This window comes from Alosa pseudoharengus, unplaced genomic scaffold, assembly GCF_046254945.1.
Source record: "Alosa pseudoharengus isolate Yale_2024_CS ecotype anadromous, Long Island Sound unplaced genomic scaffold, YU_APseudo_1.1 YU_APseudo_1.1_scf_20, whole genome shotgun sequence".
Classification (NCBI taxonomy): domain Eukaryota; kingdom Metazoa; phylum Chordata; class Actinopteri; order Clupeiformes; family Clupeidae; genus Alosa; species Alosa pseudoharengus.
The window spans coordinates 1581607-1603224 of record NW_027468664.1 but is presented as its reverse complement, the minus strand read 5'-3'; positions in this window follow the sequence as shown (position 1 = coordinate 1603224).

Genomic DNA, 21618 nt, shown 5'->3' with positions numbered 1-21618 from the left:
TAGTACATAATTTGTCAAATATGAAATATAGCTCATGTAAATTAAATCTATGAAAAAGGGTCATTTTCCACGATGGAATTTGGCATGCAGGGTGTCATAGGAACGCTGTGAGACGGTAGTATCGGGATAGGGTGTAATATTTCACGGCAAATGATGTGTGGGCAATAGGCATCAAATCTAGTGCATAATTTGTCAAATATGAAATATAGCTCATGTAACTTAAATGTAAGGAAAATGGCCATTTTCCACGACGAAATTTGGCATGCAGGGTGTCATAGGAACGCTGTGAGATGGTAGTATCGGGATGTGGTGTAATATTTTACGGCAAATGATGTTTGGGCAATAGGCATCATATCTAGTGCATACATTTGTGGAATATGAAAAACAGCTCATGTAATTTCAATTGTAATAAAAGGGTGAATTTCCACGACGAAATTGGCCATGCATGGTGTCAAATGAAAGCTCAGAGACTGTAGTTTCGGGATGTGGTGTAATATTTCACGGCAAATGATGTGTGGGCAATAGGTATCAAATCTAGTGCATAAATTGTAAAATATGAAATATAGCTCATTTAACTTAAATGTAAGGAAAATGGCCATTTTCCACGATGGAATTTGGCATGCAAGGTGTCATATGAAAGCTCAGAGACTGTAGTTTCGGGATAGGGTGTAATATTTCACGGCAAATGATGTGTGGGCAATAGGCATCAAATCTAGTGCATAATTTGTCAAATATGAAATATAGCTCATGTAAATTAAATCTATGAAAAAGGGTCATTTTCCACGATGGAATTTGGCATGCAGGGTGTCATAGGAACGCTGTGAGACGGTAGTATCGGGATAGGGTGTAATATTTCACGGCAAATGATGTGTGGGCAATAGGCATCAAATCTAGTGCATAATTTGTCATATGAAATATAGCTCATGTAACTTAAATGTAAGGAAAATGGCCATTTTCCACGACGAAATTTGGCATGCAGGGTGTCATAGGAACGCTGTGAGATGGTAGTATCGGGATGTGGTGTAATATTTTACGGCAAATGATGTTTGGGCAATAGGCATCATATCTAGTGCATACATTTGTGGAATATGAAAAACAGCTCATGTAATTTCAATTGTAATAAAAGGGTGAATTTCCACGACGAAATTGGCCATGCATGGTGTCAAATGAAAGCTCAGAGACTGTAGTTTCGGGATGTGGTGTAATATTTCACGGCAAATGATGTGTGGGCAATAGGTATCAAATCTAGTGCATAAATTGTAAAATATGAAATATAGCTCATTTAACTTAAATGTAAGGAAAATGGCCATTTTCCACGATGGAATTTGGCATGCAAGGTGTCATATGAAAGCTCAGAGACTGTAGTTTCGGGATAGGGTGTAATATTTCACGGCAAATGATGTGTGGGCAATAGGCATCAAATCTAGTGCATAATTTGTCAAATATGAAATATAGCTCATGTAAATTAAATCTATGAAAAAGGGTCATTTTCCACGATGGAATTTGGCATGCAGGGTGTCATAGGAACGCTGTGAGACGGTAGTATCGGGATAGGGTGTAATATTTCACGGCAAATGATGTGTGGGCAATAGGCATCAAATCTAGTGCATAATTTGTCAAATATGAAATATAGCTCATGTAACTTAAATGTAAGGAAAATGGCCATTTTCCACGACGAAATTTGGCATGCAGGGTGTCATAGGAACGCTGTGAGATGGTAGTATCGGGATGTGGTGTAATATTTTACGGCAAATGATGTTTGGGCAATAGGCATCATATCTAGTGCATACATTTGTGGAATATGAAAAACAGCTCATGTAATTTCAATTGTAATAAAAGGGTGAATTTCCACGACGAAATTGGCCATGCATGGTGTCAAATGAAAGCTCAGAGACTGTAGTTTCGGGATGTGGTGTAATATTTCACGGCAAATGATGTGTGGGCAATAGGTATCAAATCTAGTGCATAAATTGTAAAAAAATGAAATATAGCTCATTTAACTTAAATGTAAGGAAAATGGCCATTTTCCACGATGGAATTTGGCATGCAAGGTGTCATATGAAAGCTCAGAGACTGTAGTTTCGGGATAGGGTGTAATATTTCACGGCAAATGATGTGTGGGCAATAGGCATCAAATCTAGTGCATAATTTGTCAAATATGAAATATAGCTCATGTAAATTAAATCTATGAAAAAGGGTCATTTTCCACGATGGAATTTGGCATGCAGGGTGTCATAGGAACGCTGTGAGACGGTAGTATCGGGATAGGGTGTAATATTTCACGGCAAATGATGTGTGGGCAATAGGCATCAAATCTAGTGCATAATTTGTCAAATATGAAATATAGCTCATGTAACTTAAATGTAAGGAAAATGGCCATTTTCCACGACGAAATTTGGCATGCAGGGTGTCATAGGAACGATGTGAGATGGTAGTATCGGGATGTGGTGTAATATTTTACGGCAAATGATGTTTGGGCAATAGGCATCAAATCTAGTGCATACATTTGTGGAATATGAAAAACAGCTCATTTAATTTCAATTGTAATAAAAGGGTGAATTTCCACGACGAAATTGGCCACGCATGGTGTCAAATGAAAGCTCAGAGACTGTAGTTTCGGGATGTGGTGTAATATTTCACGGCAAATGATGTGTGGGCAATAGGTATCAAATCTAGTGCATAAATTGTAAAATATGAAATATAGCTCATTTAACTTAAATGTAAGGAAAATGGCCATTTTCCACGATGGAATTTGGCATGCAAGGTGTCATATGAAAGCTCAGAGACTGTAGTTTCGGGATAGGGTGTAATATTTCACGGCAAATGATGTGTGGGCAATAGGCATCAAATCTAGTGCATAATTTGTCAAATATGAAATATAGCTCATGTAAATTAAATCTATGAAAAAGGGTCATTTTCCACGATGGAATTTGGCATGCAGGGTGTCATAGGAACGCTGTGAGACGGTAGTATCGGGATAGGGTGTAATATTTCACGGCAAATGATGTGTGGGCAATAGGCATCAAATCTAGTGCATAATTTGTCAAATATGAAATATAGCTCATGTAACTTAAATGTAAGGAAAATGGCCATTTTCCACGACGATATTTGGCATGCAGGGTGTCATAGGAACGATGTGAGATGGTAGTATCGGGATGTGGTGTAATATTTTACGGCAAATGATGTTTGGGCAATAGGCATCAAATCTAGTGCATAAATTGTAAAATATGAAATATAGCTCATTTAACTTAAATGTAAGGAAAATGGCCATTTTCCACGATGGAATTTGGCATGCAAGGTGTCATATGAAAGCTCAGAGACTGTAGTTTCGGGATGTGGTGTAATATTTCACGGCAAATGATGTATGGGCCATAGGTATCAAATCTAGTGCATATACTGTGGAATATGAAATATAGTTCATGTAATTAAAATGTAAGAAAAATGGCCATTTTCCACGACGAAGTTTGGCATGCAGGGTGGCATATGAACGCTGTGAGACGGTAGTATCGGGATGTGGTGTAATATTTTACGGCAAATGTTGTGTGGGCAATAGGTATCAAGTCCAGTGCATACATTGTGGAATATGAAAAACAGCTCATGTAATTTCAATTGTAATAAAAGGGTGAATTTCCACGACGAAATTGGCCATGCATTGTGTCAAATGAAAGCTCAGAGACTGTAGTTTCGGGATGTGGTGTAATATTTCACGGCAAATGATGTGTGGGCAATAGGCATCAAATCAAGTGCACAAATGGTAATATATGAAATATAGCTCATGTAAAGTAAATCTATAAAATATGGCCATTTTCCACAACGAAATTTGGCATGCAGGGTGTCATATGAAAGCTCAGAGACTGCAGTATCGAGATGTGGTGTAATATTTCACGGCAAATGATGTATGGGCTATAGGTATCAAATCTAGTGCATCAATTGTGGAATATGAAATATAGCTCATGTAAATTAAATCTATGAAAAAGGGTCATTTTCCACGATGGAATTTGGCATGCAGGGTGTCATAGGAACGCTGTGAGACGGTAGTATCGGGATAGGGTGTAATATTTCACGGCAAATGATGTGTGGGCAATAGGCATCAAATCTAGTGCATAATTTGTCAAATATGAAATATAGCTCATGTAACTTAAATGTAAGGAAAATGGCCATTTTCCACGACGATATTTGGCATGCAGGGTGTCATAGGAACGATGTGAGATGGTAGTATCGGGATGTGGTGTAATATTTTACGGCAAATGATGTTTGGGCAATAGGCATCAAATCTAGTGCATAAATTGTAAAATATGAAATATAGCTCATTTAACTTAAATGTAAGGAAAATGGCCATTTTCCACGATGGAATTTGGCATGCAAGGTGTCATATGAAAGCTCAGAGACTGTAGTTTCGGGATGTGGTGTAATATTTCACGGCAAATGATGTATGGGCCATAGGTATCAAATCTAGTGCATATACTGTGGAATATGAAATATAGTTCATGTAATTAAAATGTAAGAAAAATGGCCATTTTCCACGACGAAGTTTGGCATGCAGGGTGGCATATGAACGCTGTGAGACGGTAGTATCGGGATGTGGTGTAATATTTTACGGCAAATGTTGTGTGGGCAATAGGTATCAAGTCCAGTGCATACATTGTGGAATATGAAAAACAGCTCATGTAATTTCAATTGTAATAAAAGGGTGAATTTCCACGACGAAATTGGCCATGCATTGTGTCAAATGAAAGCTCAGAGACTGTAGTTTCGGGATGTGGTGTAATATTTCACGGCAAATGATGTGTGGGCAATAGGCATCAAATCAAGTGCACAAATGGTAATATATGAAATATAGCTCATGTAAAGTAAATCTATAAAATATGGCCATTTTCCACAACGAAATTTGGCATGCAGGGTGTCATATGAAAGCTCAGAGACTGCAGTATCGAGATGTGGTGTAATATTTCACGGCAAATGATGTATGGGCTATAGGTATCAAATCTAGTGCATCAATTGTGGAATATGAAATATAGCTCATGTAAATTAAATCTATGAAATATGGCCATTTTCCACGACGAAATTGGCCATGCATGGTGTCAAATGAAAGCACAGAGACTGTAGTTTCGGGATGTGGTGTAATATTTCACGGCAAATGATGTATGGACCATAGGTATCATATCTAGTGCATATACTGTGGAATATGAAATATAGTCATTTAAATGTAAAAAAATGGGCATTTTCCACGACGAAATTTGGCATGCTGGGTGTCATATGAACGCTGTGAGACGGTAGTATCGGGATGTGGTGTAATATCTCACGGCAAATCATGTGTGAGCAATGGGTATCAAATCTAGTGCATAAATTGTAAAATATGAAATATAGCTCATGTAAAGAAAGAACAGAAAAGCCCCCCCAAAACAAGTGCAATATGAACCGATTTATTTGACAGAAAGCATGTTGTATCATTTACTTAAAGATTGGTCGACAATGGAGTCACCAGAAAAAAGGCTTTTATTCGTCTGTGAGGAGTAGCCTATGTTCGTCTGCTACTAGGCAAATGCCAGTGTCATCGTGTATTTGCAGTCAGCGCTGCCCCCTGTCGGTAGAAAATTGTAATATTTAAGGTGGAATCGAAACTTAACTACACCGCATTCTGAATGTGCGGCCAACTTCAGCTTCGTCAGTCAGACGTAGTTTAGTGAAGACAGGCCTCTTTATTTCACACGGAAAGACAGTTGTCACAATCACAATGGGTCATTCCGTGTCAAATCACCCAGTGGCTGACAGGTCACCCTCTCCAAAAAAATCTGGAAAAAATCACAGGTGTTTGTAGACCAAACCTATGCATAAATCTTAAATAGTATATCTGTATCACTAATGGTTCCAAAACTACAGCCCTTTGAAGTTTCGTGGTGAACAATCCTTTTTGTTCAACTTCCAACATTATTGGCTCTTTTGGTATTTCACACATATTAGTGAAACTATGTGAATAGAAGTACATTTTCCTGTTGAATGAAAAAATCAGATCAGACGTATCTTCTGTAATTTCCCCTCTGCAAAGCTCTGAAAATGGCTATAAATTCATTATGTGAAAATACATCACCACCTTTGAGGGCTTCTCATTCAAAAAGTATGTGACACATTCATCAGATTTTTTTCCCACTCATGTATGGATTATAAGGTCATGTCCATGCATTAACTTTGGTTGTTAACATTATCACATTGTCAGAGCATTTTTATTAAATTGGGCTTGATTATCAAACAGCCCGTTTTCATCTTCTCATTTCACCACGTGGACAGTTAACAGGATTTTTTTTAAAATTTTACCATATATCATTCTGTATGTGAGGACCATCTGCCCAAAATTTGGGCTTGTTGCTGAGTTTCTTCATTGAGAAGATTTTTGAAAAATATTGTCTAAATCCACTGAATTTTTACTGGATCTGCAGTACCACTTTGCACCACAAGTGATGGTCTTTTAATACAATGGAAGTCAATGGAAGAGTAAGAGAGTCACTTGTTTGCTGCACATATCCAATCTAAACACACAGTCTATGGTTCATAGTTGAATTGCTCCAAATAATTATTGCAACATTAACAACATACTACTCATACATAAATCTTATTTAGAGAAAATAAACTGATCAAGTAAATTATAAACACATAATACTCACTGTTCATCATAGATGCAACAAGAGGATTTAGCATAATTGCCATCTTTGTAACGAGTTTTCAACACCAGCGTCAACCTATCAGTGCCTATGCGAGTACTTTAATAATTACTAGCCAGCTGGTTAGGCAAAGTCATGGTACTATGCAGTCCTCTGTGAGAGACAGACAAAGAGCATCAAGATGGAGATCAGTCCTTTGTCTCCATGTGATCTGGGAAAGAAGTTGAAAAATGAATGTAATAAAGGAACATAGATAGATAGATAGATAGATAGATACTTTATTAATCTCCAAGGGGAAATTCAAGGGTATCAGTAGCATACAGACATCACACACAACATGCACTTACAGCAGAAATGGTATAAACATATAACTAAACTCCACTGTACAATAAAGACAGTAGAAGATAAGAAAGATAAGAAAACTAACAAAACGAAATACTAAATACACTATATAAATTAAATTAAGAAAGTCCAATGTGGTTGAGGGTGATCAAGCATAAGACGCTTGTAGTGACAGGGCCGGGACTGGTAAGGTGCTAAAGGGAGTGAGTGTCATGGTGAAGGTGCAAAAAGTAGTCCAACATTAGTCCAACAGTGCAACAGTGCAAGAGTAAGGTCTAGAGACCAGCATAAATAATATGGACAAATAGGAGAGTAATGTATAATGTAGACAAGGTAAAATAAACTATTTCAGTGCAAGAACAGGTTGAGGTAATAGGGTTATAGCCATTCATTCATTTAGTATTGTAGCAGAAGCCTGACCGCAGCCATTGATCATGTGTGCTAATATAGCATGAAAAACAGTGTAGCAGTAAAACAGTAGTGAAAACATTAGGCTGTGTACAGTAGTAAAACAGTAGTAAAGCAGTAGTGGGCAGTCAGTACTCAAACATGGAGAGGGTGGAGAGGCAGACAGACTAAGCAGAGAAGTCTATCTCTCCTCTTCCCTTTAGTGAGGCATTGAACAGTTCAATGGCCCTAGGAACAAATGACTTCCTCAGCCTTTCAGTTGTGCATGGCAGTGAGCGAAGTCTCCAGCTGATCAAGCTCTTTTGCTTTTTGATAGTGCTGTAGAGTGGATGACATTCATTGTCCAAGATGTTGATCAGTTTGTTTAGGGTCCTTTTGTCAGATATTGAAGTGATGCACTCCAGTTCAGCTCCCACTACAGAGCCAGCCTTCCTTACCAGCCAGTCGCCCAGCATCCTTCTTCTTTGTGCTTCCTCCTAGGGATCGACCAATTATCGGCCTGGCCGATTATTAGGGCCGATATTTAGCATTTTTATAATAATCGGTATTGGTCATTTTTTCCACCGATAAGCCGATATTGAAATGGATAAAAAATGAAACGCGCTATTTTGTCTGTAAAGCGTCTCTCACTCCCTGCATTTGCTACTCTGTGGTCAAGAGCATTGTCCCGCCCACTACACCGTCTGATTTGTTAGTTAGCACGAATGCAGCCAATCAGGATCGAAGACTGAACACAGACAAAGTTTTGGATTTTCACTGAGGCAGACTGGGCTTCAGCTGTAGCCTACGGAGCTATTTTTCGAAGGTAAGGAAGGTAGCCTACATTGCTGAAGTTGCAGTGAATCACAATCATCTACACTGAAGTTACAAAAACACCACGTTGTAAGCTATTGTCTCTTTGATCTGGATCAATAAGTAAAGCACCCACTTCCTTCATTTAGGGAATTCCTGATTGATGCCCGTTACTGATGCTGTTTACTAGTTAGCCCACAAACTCGGGTGCTGCATGTCGGGAGTTCTCTGCCTCCGCCTCGTTCGTTAATTGTGAATAACGTGACACCTCGGCGGACATAGTACAGTACAAGTCCAAGTCCTAAATTATGCGGTAGCGAACGTCAAAAAGTCTAATAGCTCCTTTTTGAAACGGACTGTCAAAAAAGACTACATGCACCCAGGGCCAACCTTAATTTAATCCGACCTGAACAAAATCGCGTCCTGAGCTGGCTATTAACGTGCCTTTTAGGCTCTCAAAAGTGTAGCTTAGCCTTATAGCCTACACATGGACACAAATTGCATGCTTAAATAGCCTAAGAACTATTTTAAAACTGTTTTGTTAAACTATTCAACCGTAACACTTGCCATCACGCATGCACCTCTTCCTCTCCCTCTCGTGCACTCACACACACGATGGCAAAGCATCCTCTTTGTGACAGGTCCCTTAACAAGCACATAGCTCATTGTGCAGGCCTACTCTATGAAAATAATTGCTATCACTCAGCTCTTGGATTAACATGATACGCAGGATTTACACTTGCAAAGTGATGCAAGTTGATAAACAATTGTGTATCAAAAGAAGAAAGAAAAGTTTGCATAATTAAATGATTTTTAATTAAATTTTTGCAGCATATAGCCTTTACTATCTACCCCCCTTTTTGACAACTGACATATCGGTTTTACATATCGGTTATCGGCCTCCTGTTTTGGTAATAATTGATATCGGTATCGGCCCTGAAAAAACCATATCGGTCGATCCCTACTTCCTCCCCAGCATACCACTGCATAGAAGAGGGCGCTGGCCACAACAGACTGGTAGAACATCCTGAGGAGCTTGCTGCACACATTGAAGGACTGCAGCCTCCTCAGGAAGTACAGCCTGCTCTGTCCTTTCTTGTAGAGTGAATCAGTGTTGGCTGACCAGTCCAGTTTATTGTCCAGGTGGAGACCCAGATACTTGTAGGTGCTTACCACCTCCACATTGACCCCATCAATGGAGACTGGTAGCAGAGCGGGCTTAGACCTGCGGAAATCCACCACCATCTCCTTGGTCTTTGAAGTGTTGAGTTGAAGGTGATTGAGTTTGCACCACTGCACACCACTCTTGCTCGTCCCTGATACACCCCACAATTGCAGTATCATCAGAAAACTTTTGCATGTGGCATGACTCGGTGTTGTAGCAGAAGTCAGATGTGTACAGGGTGAACAGGACTGGAGAGAGCACAGTTCCCTGTGGCGCTCCGGTGCTGCTGCTGCTGTCAGAGAGGCAGTTCTGTGGTCGCTCGGTCAGGTAATCTGTAATCCAGGTTACCAGGTGAGCGTCCACACCCATCTGCAAGAGCTTGTCTCCCAGTCTGAGGGGTTGGATGGTGTTAAAAGCACTTGAGAAATCAAAGAACATGATTCTCACAGCACTTTTCCCCTTGTCTAGGTGAGAATGTGTCCTGTGTAAAAGATAAGTGATGGCATCGTCCACGCCCACTTTCTCCTGGTATGCAAACTGTAACGGGTCTAGTGCATGGCGTACCTGGGGTCTGAGCATACCTAAGACCAGTCGCTCCATTGTTTTCATCACATGTGATGTTAGAGCGACAGGCCTGAAGTCATTAAGCTCACTGGGGTGTGGTTTCTTGGGGACGGGGGTGAGACATGATGTCTTCCACAGTGTTGGAACTTGTCCGAGACTTAGACTCCAGTTGAAGCTGTGCTTCAGTGGCTCCCCCAGTTCAGCAGCACAGGCCTTGAGCAGCCTTGGACACAGTCTGTCAGGCCCGGCTGCCTTACGAGGATGAAGTTTTAAAAGATAACTTACTTGATCAGCTGTAATGAAGGGGGGGATGAGGGGAGTGGAGGGTGAGGAGGAGGAGGGGTGCTTCTGAGAGGGTTGTCGTGTGGCTAGAGACTGATGGCCGTTGGCTGAAGCCATTGTTGCCGCACTACTCGTGGTCACCATGTGGGGGAGAGGTGTGATAGCCTGATCAGCAGTGATGATGGAGGGGGGGGGGGGGGGAGGTGTGATAGCCTGATCAGCAGTGATGATGGAGGGGGGGAGGGGAGGGGGGCAGCATCTGGGATCTGTGTGTCTGATGGCTGTTGACTAAGGTCGTTGTCACCTCGTTGTTCGTGGTCGCCATGTGGGGGAGGGGTGCAATATCCAGTGATGGTGGGGGATGGGCAATCGAACCTGTTGTAAAAGTGGTTCAGCTGGTTTGCCCTGTCCAGGTCTCCCTCCACAGAGCTGCTGCTCTTCTTAAGGCCAGTGATAGATTTCATACAGTCCCACACCTCCTTCATGTTGTTATCTTGCAGCTTCTGTTCCATCTTCCTTCTGTAGTCCTCCTTAGCCTCTTTCAGCTTATTCTTGAGTTCCCCCTGTACGCGCCTCAGCTCTGCCATGTCCCCCTCCTTAAACGCCATCTTTTTCCTATTGAGAAGGGTCTTGACATTACTGGTTATCCAAGGCTTGTTATTTGGCTAGCAGCGTACAGTCCTTGTGGGAACAACAATGTCCATACAGAAGTTCAGATAGTCAGTAGTGCAATGTGTGACCTCCTCTAAGTCCTCTCCATTCAGTAGCACACTCCAGTCAGTGGACTCAAAGCAGTCTCTCAAAGCCTCATCCGCTTTTTCCGCAGTTTATTGTCTCTGTCCAAACGAGCTACACTGAAGCCGGGCAGCTCAACGTTAGCTGGGGGGGATATGGCTTGTTAGCCACGTCTCCGTAAAGCATAGCAAACTACAATCCCTGTACAGCTTCTGATTTCTTACCAGGGCAGCCAGTTCGTCAGTCTTGTTGGCCAGTGAGTTCACGTTTCCCATAACCATCGAAGGAACTGAGTTGTGTTGCCACTTCTCCCGACGCTGATGGAAACACACATGGTCATCTTCATTAAGGGAAATCCCTGATCTCAACTGAAGTAACTCTCCAATCTGACAATGCACTGAATTTTAGAAACCCCTTTTTTCTTGAATATGTTCCTTTATGACATTCATTTTCCAACTTCTTTCTTCTTTCCCAGATCACATGGAGACAAAGTACTGATCTCCATCTTGATGTTCTTTGTCTGTGAGGACTACATACCATGCATATATAGACTTTGCCAACCAGCTGCCTAGTAATTATGACCGCCGCGCAGCGAAGCGGCGGTCATATTCACCTTATTCCGCGCGCATACATGGGGGCGCTAGCTTTGCCCACATTGTCTCCGAACTTCCGTTTGAGCAGTAGCATCCATTGCGATACATTGAGATAGCAGAGCTCTATCGAGATGACCTGCATCATATGTTATGGGTCATCCTAAAGTTAGGAACGTTTATTTAGGATTTTGATGACTTAAGACATTTCTGTTATACACCTTTCCTATCTGAAGTTAGGAAAACACTGACTTTGGAGCGGCTGTTCTGTAATGCCTTTCTAAACTAGTTACCATAGTTACCAAACAGATACGGATTTGCGAGTTTCTCGATACGATACAGCGGCCACTGCCGCATATCGTCTACCCACTCCATAGGGGTGAATAGCCTTGGGTAGCGAAGTACAATTGCAAATCTGACCTCATGATGGCATTTGTCGTTTTCCTCCCAAGTTAGCCTCTCTATCCTCTTCTGCTGTGTTATCCCAATGAAGCTAACTAGACGTAGCTAACCGACCGGAAGTTTAAAGACAATGTGGAATTGTAAAAAATGGGCGGGGCTGAATAAGGTGAATAGGTTTAGTCAGATTTTTTTTTTTTTTTTTTTTTTTCTTTTTCTTTTTCGCATGTCCAAATTTCCGTCAATGATTCCCGGGACACTGAAAGACCGGGGTAGACGAAACTTGGTGGGCATGTAACCCCATATGGATAGCATGGAACCATCGTTTTTCGTTTTGATCTGTAGCCCCCCCGCTGGACTGCACCCCCCGAAAGGAGGGTAGGGCAGACACAGTTTTCTGTGAATATCTCGAGAACCGTAAGGTTTAGGAGGACCATTTTTTTTTTTGTATGTTGATCTCAAGGGGCCATGTCAACCCATTCCATAACCACTCATTTCATGTATAGCGCCACCTAGTTAGACACAAAAAAGTAAAAATTAGGTGTTGTAATCGCAGGTATCTGTGACCTAACATAGTCAAAACTGCACGAAATTGGAAGTGTAGGATCATTATGACACCCTCTGAATGCACGCCAAGTTCCGTGGAATTCCGTTCATGGGGGGCCACACAATAAATTAATTTGTTACTATACACCAACTGGCCTGTAGGTGGCCGGAGACAGTTTTCAGTGAATATCTCGAGAACCGTAGGGCCTAGGAGGTCCACCTTTTTTTTGTATGTTGATCTCAAGGGGCCATGTCAACCCATCCCATTACCACTTATTTCATGTATAGCGCCACCTAGTTAAAAATTAAAAAGCAAAAAATTAGGTGTTTTCATCACAATATCTCTGGCTGACATGGTCAAAACTGCACGAAATTGAAAGTGTAGGATCATTATGACACCCTCCGAATGCATGCCACGTTTTGTGTACTTTCGTTCATGGGGGGCCTTACAATAAAACAATTTATGTGTACATTTAGTGACGTACACCAACAAGGATTCCCGGGACACTGAAAGACCGGGGTACACAAAACTTGGTGGGCATGTACCCCCACATGGATAGCATGGAACTGTCATTTTTCGTTTTGATCTGTAGCCCCCCCACTGGACTGGACCCCCCGAAAGGAGGGTAGGCCAGACACAGTTCTCTGTGAATATCTTGAGAACTGTAGGGCCTAGGATGACCATTTTTTCCGTATATTTGCCTCCAGGGGTCATGTTAACCCAGTTCATGTGCACACATGTGCACAAACAGATACACACACACACACATTCACAGTAATCATACGTATGACCAGGGCCGGCCCGAGGCATAATCGAACTAAGCGGCTGCTTGGGGCCTCCTGGCCACCAGGGAGCCCCCAATCGAGTTTCTTTTTTTTTTTTTTTTACATAATAAATAACGTAAACAAGTGACATCAATGAATGAATAAATGAAACAATTATCATTCAAATCAAGAAAATTATGATTTCATGATCAATATGCCTGCCTACTGCTACTGTGTCTGCCAGCCTTTGAGTCACGCGCATAAAGTAGACACCTCGGGTGCATATAGCTGCTACAATTCGTGCAGACACTGCATCAAGTTCAACAATCGGAAGAGACGGTAATGTTAAGACAAGTCACAAAAAAGGACGTATCTCTCTGGTGCCGAAAACAGAACGAAGAAAATGACAGAGGAGGAGAAAAACGAGCAAGATACAGGTATGTTTTACATGATTATTTACAGTATGTTTTGTGCTTGAGGTAGCTAGCTAGCTGTCATGATCTAATATAGGCCATCACCAGAGCTAAATCTCTGCCATCAACAGAGAAATGTCTCCCATTAATATATATTTATCTAGATGTATTTCAGATGTCAAGGATATTGGGATTGTTTTGGATGTTCAATCAAGCATGTACCCTTGCTCTAGGTGGGCTTATTATGTCGTAAATTAAAGTTAGCTAGCTGACTGAAGTGGACATTAGCACTACAGTAGCTACATGAAAACGTAGCTGAAGGCAAATTTACCACAGAGGGATTGTTTCTGATTTCGTACCTGAAAGTGTTGATAGTTTATTACTGCTCTATAATATGTGACATAGTGGTAAGTCTGATAGCAACAACAGACTAAGCCCAGGCTCCCAGTCCCAACCCAACCCACTGACTAGCGCGACTCTGGGCATCGGTAACGTTCCAGCTTCATAGGCAAAGATGGAACAGCAGTGCGCTCTGCTCTAAGATCTTTGGAGAGAGATGGTAGTGTTTGAGAAAATATACCATGTTGGGTGGGGAGACTTCTGTGATGAAAATAAACTTACATTTGATTAAGATAGTGGCAAGTGATATAGCGGTGCTACCCTAATATTTAGGCTGCAGTAGATCACCATGTTAAGCGTTCACCATACTGCAATTAAGTAGCCTATACTCTTTTGATTATGCCTCATTTGCCAATAGAATATGAATTGTTACATGTGGAATTGCTTGTTATTTGAGTGTAAGTAATGATAGCAAAATAAACTCATTCTGCTCGATCAACTATGCACTTATTCAATATTTTTTTTTTTCAGAGACACTGTTGAAGTCCTTTGGAGCACATCTCTACCTCTACCTAACTCTACCTACCAGAAGGTGAGGTTTTCTTGATGGCAAATGGTTACATAGCCTGTTGATATGACACGACACATTTAACATCGTTTTTTTTTTTTATTTATTTATGTATTTATTTAATCATTGCAGGTTCGTCCACTGCAGAGTTGCAGATGCCTAAAAACCAGGAACGAAGTAGGAATAATTATCTATTTTTTGGGACATTTTATTTTTGATTATTAATGTTTGTCTATTTTGTTTTTATTTTGTAGTTGAAAATTGCTCATTTAATGCACATTTGCGGATTTGTTCAGCAAATCTGTTGAAAAACAAGTCATTAAACTGATGTACTTGTTTACAACAAATACAAATGCTGTTGTATTTTGTTATTTGTCAATTCAACTTCAGTAAACCACCCTTAGTGCTTCACTTTGAATATGAATGTTTCAAATAAATCTGTGATTTTAGTACCCTCTAAGATTAAAAGGTGACAGGGTTGGTGTAAATAACAACTATATTAATACATTGGTTTACCAAGCACATGGGGCCAGAAGTCTAGATTGGAGCCCCAAAACATTTTTGGCATGTGAGCAAGGATGGATTACTGAATGAGCCTACCGAGCCCAAGAGGTCAAGGGACCCTGAACCCCAAGTAGTTGTGTGAATTCACTACCAATAAGTCAAAAAGCAAAAGGCTATGAATCTGAACAAATTTAGGTACTGCCCTTCTCCAGCTGACCATCCCAAAAATGCACCAGAATACAGGAAATCACATCTAACCCCCCACACACACACACCCACCCGTTTGTACCCACATTTGCACAAACAGGGTAGGGGGAGAGGGTCCTTATGCATCTGTGTCCAGGGGGACAGTAGTTCATAATCAGTCGCTGTATTAATACATAACCTCACTGTATTAATTTATAATATGACATTATAGTGTGAAGTTGTCAATTATCGCCAAGCACAGGTGACTGCGTTGTGGGAGGGGGCCCCCAAATCAAATTCTGCTTAGGGCCCCCAAAAGGCTTGGGCCGGCACTGCGTATGACACATACTCACACAGTAGACATATGTACGCTTCCATGCACAGGCACATACGCAGGCACGCACACACACACACACACACACACACACACACACTCACACTCACACACACACACACACACACACATAACATAAACATAACACAAACAATCAAGAATTTCTCATAATTATGAACAGGCAAGATGGAGGTGGGGTTGTATAAAATTAATTTTACATGTGAAATCTATGAACTAATCATGTTTTGGTACTTGTTGTCTAGCAGATACCAGTGAGAATTGAGTGTGGATAATGCAATTTAGTGAGACAGTTAGAATCATATAGGCCTTTCAGCGTGATTTCTTTTTGTGGAAAAAATGTGCTGGACTGGGCGGCGGTCATATTTTGTACCGCTCTGCGGTACATCTAGTTATTAAAGTACTCACATAGGCACTGATAGGTTGAAGCTGGTGTAGAAAACTCGTTACAAAGATGGCAATTATGCTAAATCCTCTTGCTGCATGTATACTAACCAGTCAGTCTTATGTGTGTATAATTTACTTGATCAGTTTATTTTCTTTTATTGATGTGTAGTATGTTGTTCATGCTGCAATAATTATTTGGAGCAATTCAACTATGAACCATAAACTGTGTTTAGATTGGATATGTGCAGTAAACAAGTGACTCTCGCTCTTACATTGACTTCCATTGTATTAAAAGAGCACCACATGTGGTGCAAAGTGGTACTGCAGATCCAGTACAAATTCAGTGGATTTATTGACAATATTTTTCAAAAATCATATCTCAATGAAGAAACTCAGCAACAAGCCCAAATTTTGGACAGATCCTCACATACAGAATGATATGGTAAAATTAAAAAAAAATCCTGTTAACTGTCCACGTGGTGAAATGAGAAGATGATAACTGGCTTTTTGAAAATCAAGCCCAATTTTAAAAAAATGCTCTGAAAATATGAAAATGATAACAACCAAAGTTAATGCATGGACATGACATTATAATCCATATATGAGTGGGGAAAAAATCTGATGAATTTGTGTCACATACTTTTTGAATGAGAAGCCCTCAAAGGTGATGTCTTTTCACATAATGAATTTATAGCCATTTTCAGAGCTTTGCAGAGGGGAAAGTACACAAGATACATCTGATCCGATTGGATGTTTCAATTCAACAGGAAAATGTACTTCTATTCACATAGTTTCACTAATGTGTCTGAAATACCAAAAGAGCCAATGATGTTGGAAGTTGAACAAAAAGGATTGTTCTCCGCGATGCTTAAAATGACTTGAAGTTTCAAAGGGCTGTAGTTTTGCAACGATTAGTTATACAGACATACTATGTAAGATCTATGCATAGATTTGGTCTACAAACACCTGTGAATTTTTTCAGATTTTTTCGGAGAGGGTCACCTGCCAAATTTTGCTGAAATTGGGTGATTTCACACGGAATGACCCCAATACAACAGCAAATTGTATTACTTTGCAAAAATGTACACCAGAAACTTAAAAAATAGGCTACAGGAGATATATTTGGCCTATGTCCCTGTAGGGGCTCCGTGCAGGACTTATCAGCGCACAGCAGGGGTGGGCAGAGGGCCACATTGGGGTTTGAAATGGTCTGCTTTTGAACTCCTTTATAAATGATGCACTGTCACTTTAAGAGTGTTGTGTCTACACTTTCATAATGATATTTTGCCAGCTCCATTCAAATACAGCCTATGGCTAGTGCTGTGCCTATGGATGTGTGTGTGTGTGTGTGCGCCATATGGATGTGTGTGTGTGTGCCTATGGCTAGTGCTGTGCCTATGGATGTGTGTGTGTGTGTGTGTGCGCGCGCCTATGGCTAGTGCTGTGCCTATGGATGTGTGTGTGTGTGTGTGCCTATGGCTAGTGCTGTGCCTATGGATGTGTGTGTGTGTGTGCGCGCCATATGGATGTGTGTGTGTGTGCCTATGGCTAGTGCTGTGCCTATGGATGTGTGTGTGTGTGCGCGCGCGCCTATGGCTAGTGCTGTGCCTATGGATGTGTGTGTGTGTGCCTGCCTATGTGCCTATGGCTAGTGCTGTGCCTATGGATGTGTGTGTGTGTGTGTGTGTGTGTGTGTGTGTGCCTATGGCTAGTGCTGTGCCTATGGATGTGTGTGTGTGTGTGCGCGCCATATGGATGTGTGTGTGTGTGCCTATGGCTAGTGCTGTGCCTATGGATGTGTGTGTGTGTGTGCGCGCGCGCCTATGGCTAGTGCTGTGCCTATGGATGTGTGTGTGTGTGCCTGCCTATGTGCCTATGGCTAGTGCTGTGCCTATGGATGTGTGTGTGTGTGTGTGTGTGTGTGCCTATGGCTAGTGCTGTGCCTATGGATGTGTGTGTGTGTGTGTGTGTGTGTGTGTGTGCCTGTGCCTATGTGCCTATGGCTAGTGCTGTGCCTATGGATGTGTGTGTGTGTGTGTGTGCGCATGTGCCTATGTGCCTATGGCTAGTGCTGTGCCTATGGATGTGTGTGTGTGTATGTGCCTATGGCTAGTGCTGTGCCTATGGATGTGTGTGTGTGTGCCTATGTGCCTATGGCTAGTGCTGTGCCTATGGATGTGTGTGTGTGTGTGTGTGTGTGTGTGCCTATGGCTAGTGCTGTGCCTATGGATATGGATGTGTGTGTGTGTGTGTGTGTGTGTGTGCCTATGGCTAGTGCTGTGCCTATGGATGTGTGTGTGTGTGTGTGTGTGTGTGCCTATGGCTAGTGCTGTGCCTATGGATGTGTGTGTGTGTGTGTGCCTATGGCTAGTGCTGTGCCTATGGATGTGTGTGTGTGTGTGTGTGTGTGCCTATGGCTAGTGCTGTGCCTATGGATGTGCCCTCAGATTAAATGGTCAGTAGTGGGAACTACTGTTGCCTTCATGATTTACTTTTAAAAGTTTCTTATATTAAATGTTATCAACAATGACAAGCCAGCTGGAATCTCTCTCTCTCTCTCTCTCTCTCTCTGCCTGCCTCTGCGCTGTAGGCTGATGTGCCCTCAGACACGTTCCCAATTAAATGGAGTAACGTTAAAGTTAGATTTGCTGCAATGGGGCGGACCCAAAACGTTTCATCCTTATGTAACATGCTGTTTTGACATTGTGAAAGTTCTCTAAGTCAAGTCAACTTTATTTATATAGCACATTTCATACACAGAGGTCCTTCAATGTGCTTTTACATAAACGCAAGCAAACAGGAATAGCTGATAATAGCATAGAAGGGCAGTAGTCAAAGAATAGTTTTAAAAGTAAAGAATAAAATAATAATAAGAAAACATAAATCAGACAAGGTAATAGTACATAAAAGCATAAAAGAGCAATAGTTTAAAAGTGTTTAAAAAGTAATAATTAAAACATAAAAAACAACATAGAATGATTACACTAGTCAAGAACCCAGTGTACAGCAGCACTCTATGGAGATTCTTGAAGTTAAAAACTGCGAGCAGCCGCGCACACATTTATTTATTTATTTGTTTCCTTTCAGGGCCAAAATGGCCGACCACAGGGCTCGATAGTTCCCCTCATGGAGTATTTTTTTTTTTTTCGATCAATTTCAATTTCAATATCAATTTCAATTCAATGAGCATGGCATGTGGCATAATACATACAAAAAGTCAAAAGGATCTGTTCTAGCATACCACATACTGTAATAACAATGACAACAAATAGAGTATTAACACCCAAATAGTTAACACTCAGTTTCAGAGAAACCCGGTAGAGCTGTAACTCTCAAACTGTAAAGAACGAGCTGTTACACTCTGACTATGTCCGATCTGTCTCTGTTAGAATGACAGGACAACTACTTCACAGAATCCCCCTTTGCCCAACTAAGGACAGCAATGGTACTACAAGGAACAATAGTACTCACCCGAAGAGTGCTCTGTAAATTGAGTAATGGTGATCTTACCACAAACTGGATTCAGACATGTTACAAAGATTGCCTTTAGCAGACAATCAAAACGCAGCACAAAATCACATACAGGATGACATGACACACATACATAACCCAAGAATAATAGTCAGAAATGATTAAAATTTTAGCTGAAGGACTTTCCCAGATTCAGAAATGTAAAAAATAAGTGATAATGATCCTAGTCAAACACCCAGTGGACGCAGCACTCTATGGAGATTCTTGAAGTAGTCCCGAACTGTGCGCGCACACGTTTCCTTTCAGAGCCAAAATGCCCGAACACAGGGCTCAATAGTAGGTACTCTGACTATGACAATCTGTCTATTCAACTACTTCACCGAATTCCCCTTTGCCCAACTAAGGACGGCAATAGTACTCACCCGAAGAGTGCTCTGTGAAATGAGCAATGAACATTTGATCAGTTAGCAGAAAGCATCTGAGAAAAGTTTGGTTTTAAAGTCTAGATTTGAAACAGGCTACAGAGTTGGGGCAACTTTGATCTCATCTAAAAGTTGGTTCCAGAGCTGAACTGCATAGCAACTAAAAGCTGCACCATGTCTAGTTCTAACAGTAGGTTTTACTAAAAAGTATTTCTCCTGAGACCTGAGAGGTCTGGAAGGTGTGTACTGCTGAAGCATGTCTGCTAGGTATAAGTATAAGTATATATAGTCTATAGATCCCGTGAGGGAAATTTTGTCTCTGCATTTATCCCAATCCGTGAATTAGTTAAACACACTCAGCACACAGTGAGCTGCCTGCAACAACAGCAGCGCTCGGGGAGCAGTGAGGGGTTAGGTGCCTTGCTCAAGGGCACTTCAGCCGTGCCTACTGGTCGGGGCTCGAACCGGCAACCCTCCGGCTATAAGTCCGAAGCGCTAACCAGTAGGCCACGGCTGCACAAGGTAATTTGGTCCCGTTCCATTTAGTGATTTTTAAACAAGCAGAAGCGCTTTAAAGTCAATTCTGTGACTTACTGGAAGCCAATGCAGGGACTTAAGTATTTGAGTAATGTGGTCAGGTCAGTTTCTTTTAGTTTTTGTGAGAACCCTAGCCGCTGCATTTTGTATCATCTGATGCTGTTTGGTAGTCTTTTTAGGAAGGCCTGTGAAAAGCCCATTGCAGTAGTCAACCCTACTGGAGATGAATGCATGAATAAGTTTTTCTAGATCATGTTTTTTTTTATATTAGCCCACTAAGTTTGGCAATGTTTTTGAGGTGGTAAAAAGCTGATTTAGTTATTGCTTTTATGTGGCTGTTTCAATTTATACCACTGTCAATTATGACACCAACAGTATACATAACAGTATCCTTTGCTTTAAGCCCTTTAATATCAAGGAGAGTGGCAACCTTAAGTCTTTCCTCCTTTTTACCAAATATAATTACTTTTATAAGTATTTTGAGACATCCAGTTGTTGATCTTGTCAATACACTGACAAAGAGATTCAAGGGGACCATAGTCAGGGCTCCAGAGTGCACCAATTTGGTGCGACCAGCTATTCGAGAGAGGAAAAAGTGTCCGCATTGAAACTCTACCTTTGGTTCAATAACAGACACATATTTGGCCAATATCATGGTTTAAACAAATCACAGATAGTGAAGGGCGGGACCTCCCCTCTGATTGGCCGTGGCCCAGTGCCTGTGTGTAAATTTGAAAATGCTTGTGCTGCAGAGAGAGAGAGAGAGAGAGAGAGAGGTCAGAGACCCATCAGATAAACAGAGTGGATGTAGTTGCATTACAGTGTGGTCACATAGGCCGAGATAAATGTCCCCTCTCCCCACTGCCTTTCGGCGGCTGGCAGCAGCAAACCGATCAGACGAGCCCGAGATGATGATCATCGTAGCCTACGGTAGGCCTAGTGAAACTTCCCTTCACCAAGTTCAGTCCGAAATAATTATTCACCAGAAAAATAGTTTGAACGTAAACCCGACGTACAGGAATGCCACTTGCGCCAAATTTATAGGAGTCATTGCAGATGAAAAGACGTCTTAAAATTGCGAACAATGCATACAAGGGGACACCACAGGTCAAGGACGTTGGTGTAGAGGTACAGTTGCCGATAGCAACAAACAAACTCCTTTCTTGTAGGTATGATTTGACCCAGTTGATGACTA